Below are 22,332 nucleotides of genomic sequence, written 5' to 3'. Positions count from 1 at the left end.
ATAAGTATGTCCCCAGTACATTAGATTCGATTATAATATGTGAGATTCATGACACTGCATAATAGCTGTGCTTGTTATCCCTAGTGTTGCCACTTTTGTTAACTCTATCTGGTCAGCTGTTATATTTAGTTAGTTTTATTTTGTCCACATATATAGTTTAATTCATGTTGCTGTCACCTGACTGGTTGTCTTAGCAACCATTCATTCAAAAATTATATGTTGCAGATGTAGATTGTGGCTTAGTTCATCTTTGGGTATATAAGATGGATATAAAAAAGCATGCAAACCCTTGCTGAAATTATAGGTGTTTGTGATATAAAAGAAAACATTTTTTTTTTTTTGCACATGCACATTGGTCTCATTTGTCTTTGGCTGTCATCTCAAATGATTTTATTCACCTGTACACATTTCATTAATTTAAAGAAGCGCACCTTATTCTCTTTCACTATTTTCTAGTTTGTTTTTCTGGGAGTTGACCACTCCCTCCAGCTGCTGCAGGCTTTATAAGATGGACGTTCAGGGTAAGGTTTTAAATGGGACACCCTGAATATAAAATTGTATCACTAGTTTAGGGACTCATCTACAGCAGGTGCCTTGAAGTTGACAGGTGAGCTTAATCCTAAGATTTTTATATATTGTTTGTTTCTGAGCGCTGGGCAACATTTTTCTTTTGTTTGCACTTTCACATTGGTCTCATTTGTCCTTGGCTGCCATCACAAATGATTTTATTCACTTGTACACATTTCATTAAATTAAAGAACAGCTTCTTTTGCTCTTTCACTTTTTTCTAGTTTGTAATAGGGATGTGCACCGGCGACTTTTGAGGTCTCGTGTTTTGTGTTTTGGATCCGGATTTTCGCGATGTTTTGGGTTCGGATTTGTTTCGCAAAACACCTGCCGAAAGGTTTTGGTTCGGATTTAAGGTTTTGGATTCAGATTTTTTTTGAAAAAAAACTAAAAAGTGTAAAAATCAAGTTTTTGGGCTTATTTTCACTCCTACGCTATTATTACCCTCAATAACATTTAATAACAATCATTTCCACTAATTTAAAGGCTATTCTGAACACCTAACACCTCACAATATTTTTTTTTTTTTAGTACAAAACGTTGCAACGAGGTATCTTTCTGGACTGCGTAGAGGAGTGTTCCCCACAATATAATTAAAAACGCATCAACTGGTCTGAATTACACCCAAAAATAGTATCTGGACTGCGTAGAGTAGTGGGCACTGGGCACCACAATAAAAAATATATAGAAAACCTTCAACAGGTCTGCATTACACCCAAAAATAGTATCTGGACTGCGTAGAGTAGTGGGCACTGAGCACCACAATAAAAAATATATAGAAAACCTTCAACAGGTCTGAATTACACCCAAAAATAGTATCTGGACTGCGTAGAGGACTGGCCACTGGCCACCACAATATAATATATAGAAAACCTTCAACAGGTCTGCATTACACCCAAAAATAGTATCTGGACTGCGTAGAGTAGTGGGCACTGGGCACCACAATAAAAAATATAGAAAACCTTCAACAGGTCTGCATTACACCCAAAAATAGTATCTGGACTGCGTAGAGTAGTGGGCACTGGGCACCACAATAAAAAATATATAGAAAACCTTCAACAGGTCTGAATTACACCCAAAAATAGTATCTGGACTGCGTAGAGTAGTGGGCACTGGGCACCACAATAAAAAATATATAGAAAACCTTCAACAGGTCTGAATTACACCCAAAAATAGTATCTGGACTGCGTAGAGTAGTGGGCACTGGGCACCACAATAAAAAATATATAGAAAACCTTCAACAGGTCTGAATTACACCCAAAAATAGTATCTGGACTGCGTAGAGGACTGGCAACTGGCCACCACATTATAATATATAGAAAACCTTCAACAGGTCTGCATTACACCCAAAAATAGTATCTGGACTGCGTAGAGTAGTGGGCACTGGCCACCACAATAAAATATATAAAAAACCTTCAACAGGTCTGCATTACACTGCACATACGGCTGCTCCTCCATCCTCTCCATCATATACATATTGGAGTTTCAGCGTGTGAAAACCTCTTGTTTTTGATAATGTCAGTGCATTTTGAATATTTTTAAATTTGCCCCACAACACTGAATGTACTTTATCTATGATACGCATATATCTTTCTTGACTGCGTAGTGTGGTGGCCCCGGTACACAATTTGGTACCGAGGCCACAATATAATTAAAAAACCCTCCACGGGTCAGAATTCCACCAAAAAAGGGTATGGACTGCGTAGTGTGGTGTGCCCGGAACACAATTTTTTACAGCGCCAACAATATAATTAAAAAATTGGGCATCAACTGTCACCGTTGTTTAATATCTGATACACCTAAATATGGACTGCACAGTGGAGTGGCCCCGGTAGTAAATTTGGTGCCGGGGCCACAATACCTCCTCCAACTTCCAAGTGTAGTGTTTATAAAGACAGACAGCGTCGAAGTGTTATTTGTTGACTTTCTTAACCCTTAAATTGTCCCTCTTGCAAATATTCGTGCAACGGAGAGTTACTTTTTCATTGAAAGACTCAAGCTTTCAAGTGTAGTGTTTATAAAATATAAACAACAATACAGTAGTTTTAGACCACGTCAATACCTCTTGTTTTAAATTATGACAGGGCATTTTACTTTTGGTTTAATTTCTTGAATTTGTTTAAATTTGGTTTTACTTTTTGAACATGGCAAACGACTGTTGATTGGTCATATAATGCAAAAAAAAAGTTCCAAGATGAAATTGTCCTTGGGCCCTCACACCCACCCTTATGTTGTTGAAATAGGACATACACACTTAACAAACCAATCATTTCAGCGACAGGGCCTACCAAACATCTTTGGCTGAAATGATTGGTTTGTTTGGGCCCCCACACCAAAAAAGCTATTCATCTTTCCCTGTACAGACTAAACAGGCTCTACTGAGGCAAGATGTCGTCCTCATCCTCAACCTCTGATTCCTCTCTCCCTACAGTGTGTACTTCCTCCTCATCACACATTATCAATTCGTCCCCGCTGGACTCCACAACCACAGGTCCCTCTGTACTATCTGGAGGGCAGTGCTGTACTTCATTGAGGAATTGATTATTCATTTTTATAAACATCATTTTTTCAACGTTATGAGGAAGCAACCTCCTTTGCCGCTCACTGACCAGGTTCCCCGCTGCACCTAAAAACTCTTTTCGAGTACACACTGGAGGGGGGACAACTCAGGTAAAATAGAGCCAGTTTGTACAGGGGCTTCCAAACTGCCTTTTTTTCCTGCCAGTAACAATATGGACTGTCTGACATGTCTACTTGGATGGTGTCAGCAAAGTAATCCTCCACAATTTTTTCAATTGTGACAGCATCCAATGCAGCGAGAGTAGACATGTCTGCAATGGTTGGCAGGTCCTTCAGTCCGGACCAGATGTTATCAGCATCCCCGCCAGCGCCTCTTTTAGGAAAACTGAGCTTTTTCCTCGCAGCCATAGATGTGGAAGAAAATGAGGATGGAGCTGTTGGCATGTCACGGTCCTCTTCAGAGGACAATCTCCTGACCAGCAGGTCTTTGCACCGCTGTAGACTTGTTTCCGCCGGAAACAGAGACACAACATACGCTTTAAACCGAGGATCGAGCACGGTGGCCAGAATGTATTCCTCTGACTTTAAAAGAGTGACCACCCTCGGATCCTGGCAAAGCGTACGAAGGGCTACATCCACAAGAGCTACATGCTTGGTGTAATTGCAATGGCTTACCAGCTCCTCCCTCACTTTCTCCAGCTGCTTCTGCAACAGCCTGATCAGGGGAATCACCTGACTCAAGCTGGCAGTGTCGGAACTGACTTCTCGTGTGGCAAGTTCAAATGGCTGCAGAACCTTGCACAACACGGAAATCAGTCTCCACTGCGCTTTACTCAGGTGCATCCCCACTCCTTTGCCTATGTCGTAGGTGGCTGTGTAGGCCTGAATGGCCTTTTGCTGCTCCTCCATCCTCTGCAGCATATAGAGGGTGGAGTTCCAGCGCGTCACAACCTCTTGTTTGAGGTGATGGCAGGGCAGGTTCATGCTTTTTTGATGTGCCTCTAGTCTGCGGTAGGCACTGGCTGAATGCCGAAAGTGTCCAGCAATTTTGCGCGCCACCGCAAGCATCTCCTGCACACCCCTGTCACTTTTGAGGTAATGCTGCACCCAGAGCTGTAACTAGGGAGGTGCGGGCGGTGCCGTCACCCAGGGCGCAAGCCCAAGGGGCCGCAGTAGCCGCCCGCTACTTGCCTCTGTGCCTGGCTCTGTGACTGCAGGCTGCCGGGGAACCCATGCTCTCTATAAGGCTGGACTTCGGAGACTCCGCACACTAAGTATGTGAGTCTCTCTCTCTGCTATCCTCTACCTGGGACAGTCTCTCTCCCCTCAGACTCACAATATATACCTGTCTGTGACAGCTTCGGCATTCACGGCGTTTGGAGGGGCTGAGCTTTCCGAAAGTGGGCGGAGCTATGTCCAAACGTATATTTTCTGTCTTTTAATCAAATCCCCGAGTGTGACAGCTTCTGTATCCTCCCATTTCCTGCTCTGCTTTTGAGATCGTCTTTCCCCTTTCCCTCTGTGTGTCAGTCAGCCTCTGTCCCTCCCCCCCCCTTTGTGTGTGAAAGTTTCTGTCTGCCCTCCTCTCTTCACTCCTATGCAAGTGAAATCTCCTCCTCTCCCCCCTGCATCAGTATGGCTGACATTGGTTTAGTGTGGGGACAGTGCTGTTATTGGTGTAGTGTTGGTAGAGGGGGTGACAATAGTTTAGTGTGGGTAGGGGGGTGACATTGGTGTAGTGTGGGTAGGGGGGGTGGAATTGGTGCAGTGTGGGGCCAGTGCTGGCATTGGTGTAGTATGAGGATAGGGCTGGCATTGGTGTAGAGGGGTAGCATTGGTGTATTGTGGGGACAAGACTGGCATTGGGGCAGGGTGGGGACATGGGTTGTACTGGTATAAGTGACGTTGGTATAGCCAGTTGCTGTAATGTGGAGAGTTGGCAAGGTTTTGTTGATTTCAGTACTGTGGAGCAGAGCCATGGCGGTGCTAAGTGGGTGCAGCGGCTGCCTGCTACTTGCCTCTGTGCCCTGGGTCTGTGACCACAGACTATAGATTATCGATGCTAGGCGCCCAGCGCTTCCAAAATGGTGCCCAGCACCCAGCTCCTGATCTCACAACGTTGCTAGTGGATTTAGAGGAGTCGTGAAGAGCCAGGAGCTACAGCACAGGGGCGGCTGGACCGAGAAGGTAGAAAAGAACTGTCTTCAGACAGCAGTATACAGAAGAAGGATAATGATGAAGAATACAGCAGTATAGAAGAGAAGATGAAAAGGTAAATATGAAGCAATAAATTGTCCACAGTCACATATGCAAAATCTGGAAAACAAATGAAAGTCACTTTAATAATACAGTCTGTGCTTTTTCCCCCACATTTTATATTCCCGGCAAACCAAATCATTTAATATCCTACACCGTGCTAGCATCTCTCCATAGAAACATAGAATTTGACGGCAGATAAGAACCACCTTTTTTAACCTATGGTAACCTCAAACCTATTTAATTCTTGTTTCTTTTTAAGAATATCCTTATGTCTATCCCAAGCATGTAGAAATTGCTATACTGTATTAGCCTCTACCACCTCTGATGGGAGGCTATTCCATTTATCCACTACTCTTTCTGTGGTGTAAATTTTCCTCACATCTCCTCTGAACCTACTTCCCTCCAGTCTTAGTACATGTCCTTGTGTTCTAATACTTCTCTTCCTTTGAAGAATGGTTCCCTCTTGTACCTTGTTCAAACCCTTGATATATTTGAACGTTTCTATCATGTCCCCCCTTTCTCTTCTCTGCTCCAAACTATACATATTAAGATCTTTGAGTCTTCCGGGTAAGTTTTGTGCTGTAGGCCATGCACCATTTTAGTTGCCCATCTATACACAGTCTCTAATGTATTTATATCCTTCTGGAGATATGGCCTCCAGAACTGAACACAGTATTCTAGATGAGGCCGTACCAATGACCTATACAGTGGCATTATTACTTCTTTCTGCTACTGTTTCCTCTCCCTGTACTACCAAGCATCTATCCGCCTCTGCAATTTATAGATTTCAACATTTAAAAAGAATACAAGGAGTTATTTTATTTATTTCTGTCGGGACATCTTTAAAATCAGAGAGCACACATCTTCACATGGCCAAGACACCGGAATGAGAACATGGTCACAAGCTTAGGAGGAGTCTGTTACCTATTATTTTAATATGCTGAAAAATCTATAGCTGATATCGCCATCAAATCAGTTGTCTCTCCAAATATACCAACACCTTTCACTCTGCCAAGAGTGTTGTTTGTAAATTTTGCTTGGGATTGTGAGAGTAATATATATATGAAAAGGCTACAATGTCTGGGATTGCTATATTATTTTTATTTTTGTTTTAAGCCATTTTTTTTGGAACGCCTCTCTAGAACGGCTTACCCCTGTGCCCCAGACCAGGACCGGGTGCAACGACTAGAGACGGAAAAACACGCCACCTGACCACTCTCAGAGCACAGTGGGTGGACCAGTCTTTTCATTTGCAACACATCACTGAGAGAGGGACCATAAGTTATATCCTCATATATATCACATAATTACACTGGGAGAGGGATTATTAGTTTCTATGTATGTATGTATGTATGTATATATATATATATATATATATATATATATATATATATATATAAATATATTGTAGTGTGTATGGGTTTTCTTATAGATACAAGTTTTTTCACCATTGTTGGGCTTCTTTACAACTTTCAAGAATATCAGTTACAGACATAGAAGTAAAAATGCTAGACACACCCCTACATTAGGGTGGCCACACTCACTCGACAAACGTCACTCCTATTAAGATGGGGGGCACCGATGCCCTGTCTCCCCCAGGGCACTGAAATGTCTAGTTACGGCACTGGCTGCACCACCAAATTAATGGTGTGGGCAAAACATGGGACGTGCTGGAAATTGCCCATATTTAATGCCCGCACAATGTTACTGGCATTGTCTGACACCACAAATCCCCATGAGAGTCTAAGTGGGGTAAGCCACTGGGAGATAATTTCCCTCAGTTTCTCTAATATGTTGTCAGCGTTGTGCCTTTTATTAAAGCCTGTAATACACAATGTTGCCTGCCTTTGCACGAGCAGCCATTTTGTAGATGCTGCTACTGATGCAGCTGTTGCTGCGGAAGGGGATGCATCTACCCAGTGGGCTGTCACAGTCATATAGTCCTTCGTTTTCCCAGAACCACTTGTCCACATGTCCGTGGTTAAGTGGACAGTGGGTACAACCGCATTTTTTAGAGCACTGAGGACACTTGATCGTACTTCTCTGTACATTTTTGGTATCGCCTGCCTAGTGAAGTGGAATCTCGACGGGATTTGGTACCGGGGACACAATACCTCCATCAATCCTCTAAATCCCACTCCACTGATGGCGGACACCGGGCGCACGTCTAACACCAACATTGCAGTTACAGCCGCAGTTATACGCTTTGCAATAGGGTGACTACTATCGTATTTTGTGGTCAGGGCAAACGACTGTTGGACGGTCAATTGTTTTGTGAAAGACTTAGCGGTCTTACGACTTCCCCTCTGGGAAGATGACCGACTAACAGCAGCAACAGTGGCAGTAGTAGGCGTACCGCTGCAGGATTCCTCGGATGAATCCCGTATTGAGGAGGACTCAGTCTGGCTGCTGACTTGGGCTGCATGACTGAATCTGATGGAGATCGTGGAGGAAGTTGACGAGGAGGGTGTTGCTGGTGTGTATCCAACTGGACCACGGGATTTAGGTGTCCCTGTACCGATGAGGGTCCTAGCCCCAGTTCCTGAACTAACCACTGAACTATGAAGGTTATTCAGGTGACGTATAAGGGAGGATGTTCCTAGGTGGGCAAGATCCTTACCCCTGCTTATTTGAGCTTTACATAAGCTACATATGGCCATACATTGGTTGTCTGGATTTGGATAAAAATAACTCCAGACCGAAGAGGTGCATTTTTTGGTCTTCTGACCAGGCATGACGATGGGCTTTTTCATCCCATGGACATCAGCTGTTTCCCCCCCTGGTGCCTCATTTACAATAACCACATCACCATCCTCATCATCAAGTTCCTTCACAGCGCCAGCTACATCATCAATAGGCTCCTCCCGAGCCACCTCTTCCCGTACAGTGATGGGAAGGTCAGGCTTGACAACCACCAACACCCTTGGACTCGCCTTGGGGATTTGTGATAATTTCTCTTTAGAAGGCAGAGTTGTTTGCTGTTTTGTTGCTGACAGCATAACTCTCTTCAATTTTTTGTAGGGAGGGGAGGAGGAGGAGGGCTTAGATCCGTGGGTGAAGCTGAACCACTAGTCATGAACACAGGCCAGGGCCTAAGCCGTTCCTTGCCACTCCGTGTCGTAAATGGCATATTGGCAACTTTACGTTTCTCCGCAGATGATTTTAAGTTTCTCTTTTTGCTACTTTTTCTTAACTTGGGCTTTTTGGATTTTACATGCCCTGTACTACGAGATTGGGCATCGGGCTTGGAAGACGACGTTGATGGCATTTCATCATCTATGTCATGACTAGTGGCAGCAGCTTCAGCATTAGGAGGAAGTGGGTCTTGATCTTTCCCTACTTTATCCTCCAAATTTTTGGTCTCCATTATATGTAGCACAAGATACTGCAAAATGTGTGAACTTGGTAATATTGCAGTACCAATGGACTTATACTGTTGGATTGGTTTTGCAAATTTGGGTATAATTATTTTTATTTTTTTATTTTTATTTTTATTTTTTTTATAACTTTTTTTTTATTTTTTAAAAACGTGGGAATAATGGGGAAATAACTATGCCCTCAGAAGCACAGAGCACAGGACACAGCACCACTGGACTGAACAGGCCACAGCACAGGACCCAGCAGCACTACTGAACTCAGCAGGACAGAGCACAGGACACAGCACCACTGGACTGAGCACAGCACAGCACAGAACTGAACAGAACTGAACAGCACAAGATATAGCAGGACAGAGGACCACCTAACACACCCTCCCTCTACCCTGATCAATGCCCGAGTGAAGATGGCGGCGACTAGCGGGGAATTTATAGGATCCGAGTATCGCGAGATCCGACAACGAGATTATGAGTCAGAGCCTCAGTTTCAGATTTGAATTTGGCGCCAATACCCGGATCTGTCTCGGATCCGACTCGGATCGGCAACGCAACGTTCGGGTGGGCTCGGATTTCAGAAATCCGAGTGCGCTCATCTCTAGTTTGTAATATAAAGTCTGAAATCAAGATTAATCGTGTAAGACCTTTTTGCAACCACCATATTCAAGTGACACAAATTTGTAGTCAGTGTAGTGAAATTTGAAAACCTACAATACCCTGGTACCAGAGCGTGTGCACTATTTCATAATCGAGCTGTAGTTGTGTTCTGTAGTAACCAATCACTTTCAAAATCATGTCATTAGTATACACCTACCAACAATGAAATTGTTTGTGAATAACCCCAAAAAATGATCACATGTTTCTGTATGTTTTCCTTCCTGTTTTCTTGGTTGGCTTCTACTGGGATATAAAATAATTTTGAAGTTATTGAAGGTAGTAAATGTACCATAGAAAATTGTGAAGACATTGCCAAGATAACCTCCAAAGCTGATAACAGGACTAGGAGACAACTCAGCAAGGAGGCTACCAAGAGGTCCTCAGCAACATTAAAGAAGCTGCAGCAATTTCTGGCAGGAACTGGTCTTTCTCTGCATGTGACAACAATCTCCCATATTATGCACAGATTTAAGCTATGGGTTAGGGTTGCAAGGCAGAAGCCATTTTGCGCAAAAAAGAACACCCAAATCTATGTAGATTTTACAAAGAAAATACATTCAATCACCCCCAACCAGGGCCGGACTGGGACTAAAAATCAGTCCTAACATTTAAGGCACACAGGCCCACCTTAGCTCCAGCAGGAAAGAAAACATGTGCCGCCGCTGTGCGGCGGCGCCGAACAGGGCGTGACCCCATTGTGTTGTGGGTGTGGCCAACATGGGGCATTGATACATACATTATAATAGTACATTACAGTTATCATTTTAGACAAATACACAGGCACTACTGTTAGAAGCACACAGCTTTGCCTTCACAAGCAGTACGTTGTGAAGCGGGACATATCTCCCAACTGTCCTAGCAGTCGGACCAAATCCTGACTAAAGGAGACATTCACCCAAATTCAGGACTGCCCCACCAGATTCAGGACAGTTGGCAGACTGTCCTGCTCTCTCCTACCTGTCTTGGTCACTTTCACCACTTGTAGCAGCTGGTTTCTTTAGCTCGGTTCATTCTTGTCTTGATCCTGGAATAATGGATGCCCTGTTTTGAAAAACAAAATGGATACATGAGATTTAGAAAACTCCCCGTTGTTAAAACAATAGCACTCACGTTTTATAGTTAGGCCTCCCTCCAGTCTCCACAATAATAATATTCACATTTAATAAGTAGACCTATTTCCCTCCAACCAGCCCCAACATTAAATTAACAGTATACCAATTTACTCAAAACATATTTCCCTCCCTCCAAACAGCAATAAATTAAATAGCATTAAAGTTTAATAAATATAGCCATTTTTCACAACCATCCCCGACAATAAATAATTCATATTTACATTTAATAAATAGCCCTCCTCCCTAAAATCAGCCCTATATTCAACTGATAGCCCTAAACCACCCAGCATTAAATTAAAGGTTCCTTCACCTCACCTTAAATAATTAGCCCCCACCTACACTCCAATAGCATACCTCCCACATTATATTAAAATCCTCCCTTCCCTCACATATTATATTAAAATACTGCACACACACGCACACTATGTGAACATGGCCAAACGCACACTATAGCAACATGGGGCCACACAGAAACACTATTAGCCACACACACTATTTTCCACACAGCCACACTATTAGCCACACAATTTGCCACACAGCCACACTATTAGCCACACAGACACGCTATTACCCACACAGACACGCTATTAGCCACACAGACACACTATTTTCCACACAATAGCCACACTCACTGCTTGCTACACAGCCACACTAATAGCCCCACACACACTATTTGCCACACAGACACACAGACATATTACACACACAGACACTTACCTTACATCCAGCAGCAGCACTCTGCACGCAGCCCGGCAGAAGGAGAATGAGTGACAGCCGCCTATGCGAGCAATCACATGGGACAGCATCACGTTACAGGTGCCGTCCAATGTGATTGCTCGCATAGGCGTCTGTCATTGATTCTCCGTCCGCCGAGCAGCGCGCAGAGTGTTGCTGCTCGGCGGACGTGCGGTCCGGCCCATCTGGCCATCGCCCCTTCTGGCATTTGCCAGAAGTGCCAGATGGCCAGTCCGGCCCTGCCCCCAACTATGTGGGAAAATGTTTTATATTATGATGAGATCAATGTTGAACTTTTCTGCCCTTCATTTTAAAATTGTTTTTGGCACCAAAACAACACAACTCATAACTCAGAGAACAACATACCTACTGTGAAGCATGGTGATGACAGTTTTGTGCTTTGGGGTTGATTTGCTTTAGCTGCACAGGGCCTGTATTCAGGATAGAGGGCATAATAAATGGCTCCAAATATCAAGATATTTTGGCCTCTGTCAGAGATCTGAAGATGAAGAGATATTGCAACTTCCAAGATGATAACTAGTCTAAGCACACTTTCAAGTCAACCAAGAAATGGCTTCAGAAAAAGTCAGAGCCCAGACCTCAAATCTGTGGAATGACCTAAAGAGAGCTCTGCACAGGAGATCCTGAGACAATTTTATGGACCTTGATTTTTTTTCAGGGAAAAGATAAAATTGAAGTCTAGGGCCTGCTTCATTAATGCAAAATGAACACAATTTGCATTTTTTTTTAAATGGATGGCTAATGCAAACAGGTCCGCCCATATTCAACAAGAAGAGGATCTCAAGAAATGTTTCTTACTGGATATGGGTAAAAGTACATTCTGCCTATACGGCATCTGCAGTATGAAGACAGACACGACACACTGCAGGATACAAGCACTGCATATGAATATATAAAGTCCCATCAGAACACACAGATAAAAAATAAAATAGCTAAATACATTGACCTTTTAATAATACAATCATTAATGAAAAAACATTAAAAAATGTTTTGTGTTAATTTTTTTACATGAAATACATTTACCAGGATGTTATTAATTCCTATGTTATTAAAGTTATGTGGTGGCCGAGTACTGATGGGATTTCCTTCCCCTACCTTGTCCTCCAGACACGAATCAGGTTCTTTTTTGGTCGGACATCCGGTGGTCAGGAGATAAATTCTTCAATGAAAGGGACAAGGATTGGACAAATAACTTGGGTTTATTAATAATGCGGTAAAGATAATTTTGGTAAGCAACCGTGCCACTGACCCCTTCAACTCAATGGTAATGACAAAATATTAATTTGATCAACATAGAGCACAATAGCATTTAACATATAATAACAATAAATCAATCTTCAGGTAAATCACTTAACATTAATATTCAACTAAAACATTTGGTGCACCAATATTATCTTGGTAACGTTACCATATTTTACACTCAGCCCTGGGTTGAACTGTGCACAGGAATTTAGTAGAAGTGCTGCACGTGGTTGGGGCCCATAAATTACTTTTTCACGCCAAATAAGCTGATGATCTTTTGTATTGCACAGTCTCTTTTGTGTGTATTCACAGACCTCTCTATTTTCTCTCCTCTCACACTGTTCTCAGTATATAGCTCAGTCTGTTTAGTGTGATGTCACAGGTCTCTATACTGCTTATTTATTTTCAGTACTTTCTTTTTTACTCACACCTCTCTTTGGCTCACTTCTTATTTTCTTCTCTTACACTTACTTCACTTTTACTCTGCTTATAGATCACTTTGTCCGATTTTCATTCTGTCCCTATTTTTCTCTCTCAGTCTATGCAGACACAGGGATCTCTCTCCCTCAGAAGTCTAGAACTTTCCTCTCCCACTGCCTTCTGGGAGTTCACAGTTATTACCAAAGTCAGTGGACTTGTTGCTATGCCACACACTCCTCCTTCCTGTTACTCCCGGCAACCACCAACCACTCCCAACTGTCACTTCTCCCTAAAGAAAATATATATATATATATTTTTTAAATCTTTATAAACACTTTTAACAATTAACAAATTAAATTAACAAATTAAAAACATATAGATACACCCCAGGGTACTCAGATTTTGGGGCACCACATTCACCCCCGCTTTTTCAGGTGCGTGTCCTCACGCATTAAGACATAAAGGTGGTTGTTCTTTATCAACTCAAATCACACATCTACAACATTTATAATAGCAAACATTTTCAATGAGAACAGTTTTAATATACATTATATACATTATATACAACAGTTTCAGTGAGAAAGATCTCTAATCCTGATACTGCCAATAGTAGCTCGAAAGGGTCGGTGGGCAGCTGAGGCAAAGTCCCTTGTCTATCATCTGGTTCTTCGTCCCAGTCATCCCTTGATGTTTCTTCTTGAGGACGATGCTTCCTTCTGACAGCCGATAGGCCTGCGCATCCCAGCCGTTGTCTTTCTGCTGCCGTTTGTAGAAGAACGGAGGAGGGCGTCTGCGCTGGACAGGTCTCGAGATCTGGTAAACAGCCATCGTTGATATGGGTTCGGCCGTAATCACATACGGGTTCAACTCCCACTTGGGATCCAGCTTACTCCGGGGTCGATTCTTCTTCTTGAGGACGATGTTCCCTTCCGGCAGCCGGCAGGCCTGCGCATCCCGGTCGTAGTCTTTCTTCTGCCGTTTGTAGAAGAACGGAGGAGGGCGCCTGCGCTGGACAGGTCTCTGTTGAGAGGACACTTTCTCTGCTCTCTCTCCCTCACTCACTTGTTCTGTACTTACTTCCCCACCAGATTCTGCAGCATTCTCTCCTCTTGGCCGGTAGAAACGTCTGCGGAACCTTCGTCGGTAGGGTGCAAATCTGCTTCCTTTTACTGGTATACCACCAGGGCCAGTCATGTTTGCTGCCTCGGCACCCTTCTCTCCGTCCACAACATCAAATTCCACAGTCTCCCCGTCTCCAACACTGCGCAGAAACTTCCGTGGGTTATTTCGCTTTATTGCTGTCTGGTGGACAAAGACATCTTCTTTGGTGTCATTTCTGTTGATGAAGCCATATCCATTCCGCACATTAAACCACTTGACAGTGCCCGAAACCTTTACATGGGAATCAGCGGACTTTTGGTAACCTTGTAGGAGCCGAACAGTATGTTGAAAGGCCTGATGACCGGGGGAAGCCGCTTGGGTTAATTTACCCTTCAAAGTCGCCACTAGCTCATCCAGGCATCTTTGCAGCACATTCATCCCCAGGATGATGGGGGCTATGTTCCCTTTACAGGGGGTGGTGACAAGACAGCCTTGTCTTGGCAACAAGGTCGCTCCGATCTGGATGTCCGCTTCCCAATACCCTTCACACACAATCTCGAGGCCGTTACTGGTGGTCAGCTGCAGCCAGGTTGGGGGTGGTGATAACAGCTGCTCTTTGCCCCAATACTTGTGGAATGTAGGAAGCCAGATGGTCGTAATCTGCGACCCTGTGTCAAGCATAGCCAGGGTCTCCACTCCATTAATTGTAACGGGTAACGTGGGACATTGTCCGATGAACTGGGGCCTCCAGTTTTCTGGATCCGGATCTATTCCCGGGGCTCGCCCCGAGATTCGGCCCTCAATCTCGGGGTGTCGGAGTTTAAATGTTCATTTTGGTCGCAATTTCTTTCTATGTGTCCTATCCCATGGCACCGGGGGCATATCGGGCACCCTTGACTAACAAATTGGTTGGGCGATCGCCGTACATACTCGCGAGGTGGTTCCCACCTGCCTCGGACTGGTCTTTGTCTTTCGGGCCTCCACTCTGGTTCCCCGTAGGTGGGTGCCGGTGGCCTCGCAATTTGGCGCATCTCTCGCTGGATTTCTGCCATTCCGACGGCCAGCTCCTCCATTTGCTCTTTGAGCGTTTGCATTGGGTCTCCGGTGGGATACTGACCGCTCTGTATTACTGATTCTTGAGCCTGTGTTGACTTTTCTGTGCTGCTTGCTATGGCTCCCGTCGAGCTTGCACTTTCTCTGAAGCCTACCAATTCTGGGTATTCTTCCTCCCTTCCCCGTTGGTTACCGACAATGGCGATGGCGGTCTCTTTAAACTCTCTGAAGGTTTTGCCTGGCATCTGTGCTTTCATCAGTCGTAGCTGAATCTTAACGCTTTCTTGGGCGACTCCTTCTACGAACTGTACGGTTAGGGCTTCGTCCGCATTTCGTACTTCCTCTTTGTCCACTGCCTGAATGGCTCTTAACATCTCTTGTAGGCTCAGGGCATAGTCTCGCAGTGTCTCGTTTGGTTGTTGCTTGCGAGCATATAGTTTCATCTTCAACTCCGGAAGAGTTCTTGTCTCAAACGTTGTGGAATTTTTTTTTAAAACTTGTGCCGCTTCTTTCTTGTCGTCCATCGGCCATGAGATTACTTCTCTGAGCGCCGACCCTGTGAGTTGCCCTATTAAGATCTCCACTTTCTGCTGTTCATTCAACGGGTATAGTTGGAACATGGATTCCAGTTTGTTCTCGAATTCTGTGAATGAAGTCTTCTGTAGCTTGTCATCATCCCCGCTGTACTTCGGGAGCCATGGGGTCCCGAAATTGTATGGTAGGGTTATGGGCCCTGCCGGTTGCTGATCCATTTTTCACTGAGGGTATTACTCTCCTGATGCACTCAGATCCTGTTCGGTTTGACGCCAAAGTGTATATATTTATACTTAAAATGTTTTTTTACAGTTGCTCTTGATTACAAACACATGTTCTAGCATACATATGCGACTGTCATTACTATCAGTCCATATTTACACCAGACCTGTAGCTGGTGCAAGTGACACAGCTGAAAATTACATACTACAGAGAGGCCTAGAGCTTGAATCGGACAAGCTTGGCACGCCCTTACTGTACATTGACTACATGCATAAGCCCCTTCCCTCCCCATTCCGTCCTTGAAAACATAAGCTGTCAGATACGTCCTTTGCGTTGGAAGATGAATTGGATGCACTTGCGTTAGCTGGCCTATTGTTAATTTCTGAGCATGCCAGAGTAATTTTACACATGATATGGCACGTACTGGCATTTATGTTCATTATTGAATCAGGCCCCAGGTGTGCAAAGTTGATGGAAACTATTTTTGAAAAGACTCACTGTAGTAATAAAAGCAAAATGTGGTTCCACAAGCTATTAGTTTATGGGTATGCACACTTATGCAACTGCCCTATTGAAGGTTTTTTATTTTCACATCTTTTTCCTAAAAAAATATCTATATGTATCTCACTTGAATTCAGTAATGGTGTGTAGACTTTTTATAGCCTGCATATACCCAAAGGTGAAGAAAGACGCAATGGGTCTGAACCTCTTAATTAATTACTTCCAACAATTTCCATAATAATGTGTATGCAGATATGTTTTTTTATGTTGTTCAAAACATGGTAAATTATAAGTTATAAAACTATTTATTTTATTTCAAAAACTGGCACAGCAGTACAGATACTATCAATTGATTCCATTTTCTGATTTAGAGGGATTGCTTTCTTTTTTTTTTTTGGAAAATAAAATTGCTGAGATATGTAGGATAATTTTTTATGAGTTGTTATTCACTAACTGTTATGCCTGATACAAAGGACAGTAAATAATAGTCAGAGACAAGTATTACATTATGCACAACATTTGAGGTCATTGCTGAACTCATGTAAATTAGTTTTGACATAACTGAGTTTGTTATTTTGTTATGCTATGCTAGAGAAACCTCAAATGTACATTAAAATATTGTAATTTTGTTTGTGAACGTACGATACTTAATAAAACGTACAGTGACCAATCATATATATACTTTGTATATATTAAAAGCATTTAATCTTCACTGGAAATCCTAAAATCTATTGTGGATTAAAATGTAGATATATCTAAAAAAAATATCTTTTTTTTCTGGCTGCTTCTGATTATTTTATTGATTTAACTTTAGTCTTCAGTAAGGAGGAAAGCAAAATATAATCATTTAATAAATAATATAACTAAATAGATGCTGGTAGCATAAACCATGTTAAAAAAAAATAACATAATGATGTAGAGATGGACACATATTAAATTTAAAATGCACGCGTAAAATGTGTCTGAAAAAGTATACAATTACATGCTTATTCCGCGTAGCCTAAATCTTAAAGGTAGGTGTGGCTCAGCGTACTGTACTTAATGCTCTTGCTGCATGATTATGATGTGGTCGAGATGTCAGCTATCATTATCAACTTAATGACGACTGGTGTTATTATGTAGAATTGAAAAAAAAAATAAACAAAGCAAATAATTTTAAAATAACGCCAGCCCCCCCCCCCCCCCCCCCGCCCCCCCGAAAAAAAAAGCTGTTCCAGCATGTGAGCATGTTGATTGCTTCTTCATTTTTGATTTTCTTTAACACTGCAAAGGTCCGTATTGATGATGATCATTATCAGCATGGATCTTGAGTCAGAAGTCGAGCAAATTCAACATATATAGCTCCTGACAGGCGTATCAGCTTCTCCTTCCACCTCTGCTTGTGTTGCAATTATGTGAACATCCCCTTACTGTATTTGCCTTATGTTTACATGCTACTTCCCTCCCCATTACTCTTCTTTAAGTATATGGGCACACTTCAGGGGATGCACATATGAACACCTTTCTGATTTTTACTTTGCTCTTATCGTCAGGATGGTAAAGTAAATTGACAGCATAGAGTTCCACACTCTTTCTTGTGACCCTAATGCTTTATAGACAGAGACCAACTCCCTAGCCATGGCCACTATCTAGTATTGGTCCCAACTGGGCAATGAAACACCTTGACTTTAAAACGGAGTTTGATGCAGGTGCTCTGTTTGATTGCAGACACACCCTGTCAGACTGCTGTTTGCTGTGGCAAAGATCTATTTTTAAACCATTTAAAAATATGTAAGTTAAATCAGACTCTTTATTATTATTTTGTCACACATATGTCCTCCACCTGTATCTCTTTATCGTAGGTGAACTTCTGAATAAATGTGTAACTCTATTTGCAGCCTTTCTCTGCCGATTGCCAGAAAATACCTGTCTTCTCTTTTAGAAGCCTGTGGCAAACTCCTCCCTTTGTCACAGGAGTCATAAGTATATGATCCGGCCCAGTCTGCATACGGATGCAAGTGTATGTAATTTTTGTGCATATATGCAGTACACAATTGCATATTTTATAGAAAATAACACATTCAGCTTTACATTAACTCCACAGTTCATATATTTTGTATTTTCCAGCACTTGCTCTGACATGATGAAACATTTCCGTGGATGTTAACTTTTAAATTACTATTAGTTGCTCAGTGAACCCTACTACACTTTGTCAAAGGTAGGATTTTTGTAGGTGGCATTGCACAGTTACTTTTTGTCAAATTCCACATCATATTTTTGTTACATGCATGACATATATACGGCACATTGTATAATTAGTTTGCAGTGTGAAAGAAGCATATATTCTACCTGTGTTTTTGTACTTTGCAGAAGACCAAAATCTCTTGAATGATACAGATTGTTTTCCACTTTATTAAATGTAAACAAAATAAAGGCTTCTCAGCTGAGCACTAACTATACAAGTGGAATTATTTCTATAACGGAGCTGGCTGGGGGGAGGAGACTCTGCTTAGCAGTCTATTAGGAACATTTTAAAGGAAAAAAATTGCAGGTAGCCCAGTGACCTATCCTAAGGTAGCCCACTATGAGACCACCTGTGGGATGCCCCCTTGCCCTCCAGTCCAGCCAGCTCCTCTTTTTATATCAGTACCTACTAAAGCGTACCGGAGGCAAAGCACTCTTTAACAAAAGTTTAGAAATCTGCTACAGTTTGCTGTTCGGCTGTTTGTATATATATATATATATATATATATATATATATATATATATATATATATATATATATATATATTGTAACAGAAGCACTGAGCAAGTGAAGGTGTGTGTCCCAAGCTTTCTGACTTGTATGCTCTAAACCCCCAGGGAGATTGTCTTGTATGGGAAGAAGCTTCCCAAAGAGTGTATTCAGCTTTAGGAAGAAACTGGTAAATGTACTTGGGCTGTAAATGTAGAGAAAAGGATGGGTTCCATTTAAAAGGCCCTTTCCAGGTCTTTTGTTCTGCCAGTCTGACAGTGGGCTGATTGGTGATTGCACATGTAAGCAGGGCCGGATTTACCGCTAGGCAACCTAGGAACCTGCCTAGGGCCTAGCGGTTCTCAGGGGGCCCAGCTGGGGGGGGACAAGAGAAAAAAAAATGGCCCCTCCCCCGACTCGCGGAACCCCCCCCCTCCTCCGACTTGGGGGGCGCAAGTCGGGGGAGGCGGGTTCCGCGAGACTGGGGAGGGGCTACTGTGTAGGCTGGCTCCACCCTGCCTCCTCTGTGCGGCCTGATGTGTGTCACATGGGAACGTTCCATGTGTGAAGGGGATGCACAGAAGACTGCACAGAAGACTGGACAGCTCCTAGATGTAAAAAGGTAAGTTGGGGAAGGGGTAGTATAGTATATTAATAGTGTGTGTGTGTGTGTATTATGTGTATGTGAGGGGCCATTGTCTGTGTGTATTATGTGTGTGTGAGGGGCCATTGTCTGTGTGTATTATGTGTTTGTGAGGGGCCACTGTGTGTGTGAAGGGCCACTGTGTGTGTGTGTGTGGGGGGGGGGGGCAGTGTATTTATATTATGTGTGTGTGAGGGGCTGTTTGTGGGAGGGAAATAGGTTTCTTTTTTAAATGGTAACACTATGGGGCATATTCAATTAGCTTTTAGATTCGCGGTAACGCGCCGGAACAGCCGCGAAACTTAATACACGGTACCGCAATAACGTGGATTTTCGTTCGCAGCCCATAGGGTTGCGAACGAAAATCCGCGTTAATGCGGTACCGTAATACCCGCAAGAACGCGCACTTTTCGCGGCAACGCGCGTTACCGCGAATCAAAAAGCTAATTGAATATGCCCCTATGAATTTAATGTTCTGGTTGGAGGGAGGCCTACTTATAAAATGTGGGTGCTATATTGATTTAACACTGGGGCTGGTTGGAGTTCACTAACTTTCATGTACCCATTTTTTTTCCAAATAGGGTCTCCAACATTCCAGTGTGGGGAGCCCCGGGGGGGGGGGGGGGGGGGTTGGGCAAACCAATAACTTGCCTAGGGCACCATGAGGTCTAAATCCGGCTCTGCATGTGAGGTGTATTTGAAAGGGATATCAGATCAGTTAAACTCTCTCAGACCTGGAATGCCTCCTAAGAGACACTGCAAACTTTGACCAGTCAGTTCTGTATATTTTGTGTGTGTGGGGGACACAAGGTCCCTCAACTGAGAGAGGCTGTTCCTGTGTTTTGTTTTATCTGATTGATAAAGCTGGGTGAGGCCAGCTGTACCAGAACCTTGGACTTGTGTGACCTCATTGCTGCTGTACACTGCCATCTACCCCAGTAGATGGCACCTGTTCCCCTATCCCGGTTACTATATATTTGATAATTGTATGTGTGGGTTAGTGTGGAATGAGAACAAGCTCTAGATACAGAGAGAGAGAGAGGGAGAGAGTGAGAGAGAGATGTCTTCAATAAAGAAAGTGTCCTGTTAACAGCAATAACTGTTACAGCAGTCGTTTGTTTTTCTTATTATACTATACATTTCACAAATGGAAAACAATGCATGATCAGTATATGTAGCACTGTACAACTCACTTTGTAAGATGTCCTCATGTCTGACTTCTGTCTGCAAAGGCTGATATTGTAAAACTGCTGGAATCCAATATATGCTATCTATTTCCAACTTCAATGCCTCTTACTTTGAGTTTTAATATAAGTGTTTTTTGTGTGTGTAATTTTAATGTTGCATTATTTCATTGAGGAAACATAATGTGATTGGCCTTGGTTTTTAAATACACTCTTATTTTGTCATGTTAGTTATAACAATGTTTTTACATTAATTAGTCATGAACCAAAGAATCACATGAATTTATATTATGTATCAGTTTTTGTGTCCCAACAATAAAAACAGTCTAGCTCAAATGGGACTTAATTTTTGCCTTTATTATCACATGGTCTGTTTAATAATCACATTTTTCCATTAACGATTTGCACACTAATTGGTCAGCAAACAAAATGTAATTATTAAAAATAAAACTGTAACACACATTGTCATCCAAGTAGATTCCACAGTTATGCATGTATTGATCTAGCTATCAGAGCCATCAGATCTAATGATGGGAGTCCTAAGTGATATAGACAAATGTTCCGCTGTAGCTATTGCTTTAATTTTCTAGGCCAAATTGGTCTAGCCATTATGAAGAAGACAGATTGTTCAGTGTCACTGGTCTCCATTACAATTACTACTTTGCCCTCTGTGGTGTTTTGTCAGAATGAAATGCTTTTAACTTTGTATTTTTCATGTGTTTTGCAGCGGAACCTGCAGCTTGGACTGGCCTGGTTAAAAGGTTCACTAAATAACAGAATGGCTTGCTGCGTGTAAAATGTATGAGCATAATTGATTAAAAGTTAAATGTTTTCAGCCTGGATTTACAATTAATGCCAATCTAAGACGTTTTTTTTTTGACACTTAATAGCACCCACTCACAGAGTTCTCCATCGTTCCAATACACACACCATCTGTATTACATAAATGGAAAAAATGTAGTCTTGAGTCATATGAAATGTAATATAGGTAATAAAATTAACAAAATTAAGATAAGACATGCTAGGCTTTGAATTGTGTTGACTGTCCACAAATCCAGGCCTGAGTATACACACATCGCAATGAAAACATGAGCCTGTTCTAAGAAACAGGATGTATCTCAATTCCTAAGAGTGCACCACAGGTAAGGACAATACATTATCACAGAGACAGAAAATGCTAGAATTACCTACAGGTATCACTGATAATTAAGAAAAGGATCTTACATCACATACAGAACAACTGCATACAGTGCTGGCCTGGGACCTCAGTTCACAAGAGGATTGCTGCTATACCCAGTCTTTTGCAATGAGCAATGGATCAGCAGAATAATGCTTGGCATGCAACAAAACACGTCTGTTATTCCAAACCCTCTGATCCATGCATTGATTTTTTAGACTTATCTTTCCGTACCCGTGGAGCGCAGGTTGGTGAGTGCTGCCTTGGTGTAAATTTGCGGCTGTTGTCCGTGGGGTCTAG

At 42.6% G+C, this 22,332-nt stretch overlaps 1 long non-coding RNA gene across 1 annotated transcript; it reads left to right on the top strand.

Moving 5' to 3' along the window:
- The first annotated feature begins 466 nt into the window (after nt 1-466).
- LOC142108799 (uncharacterized) lies at nt 467-21,817 on the top strand. The gene is made up of 3 exons (XR_012680228.1): nt 467-607; nt 18,422-18,512; nt 21,583-21,817. It is a non-coding gene; the product is annotated as an uncharacterized LOC142108799 (long non-coding RNA).
- The last annotated feature ends 515 nt before the right edge of the window (nt 21,818-22,332 follow it).

This window comes from Mixophyes fleayi, chromosome 1 (genome assembly GCF_038048845.1).
Source record: "Mixophyes fleayi isolate aMixFle1 chromosome 1, aMixFle1.hap1, whole genome shotgun sequence".
Lineage (NCBI taxonomy): Eukaryota > Metazoa > Chordata > Amphibia > Anura > Limnodynastidae > Mixophyes > Mixophyes fleayi.
The sequence above is the reverse complement of the archived record's forward strand: the minus strand, read 5'-3'. Positions and strand labels throughout refer to the sequence as shown.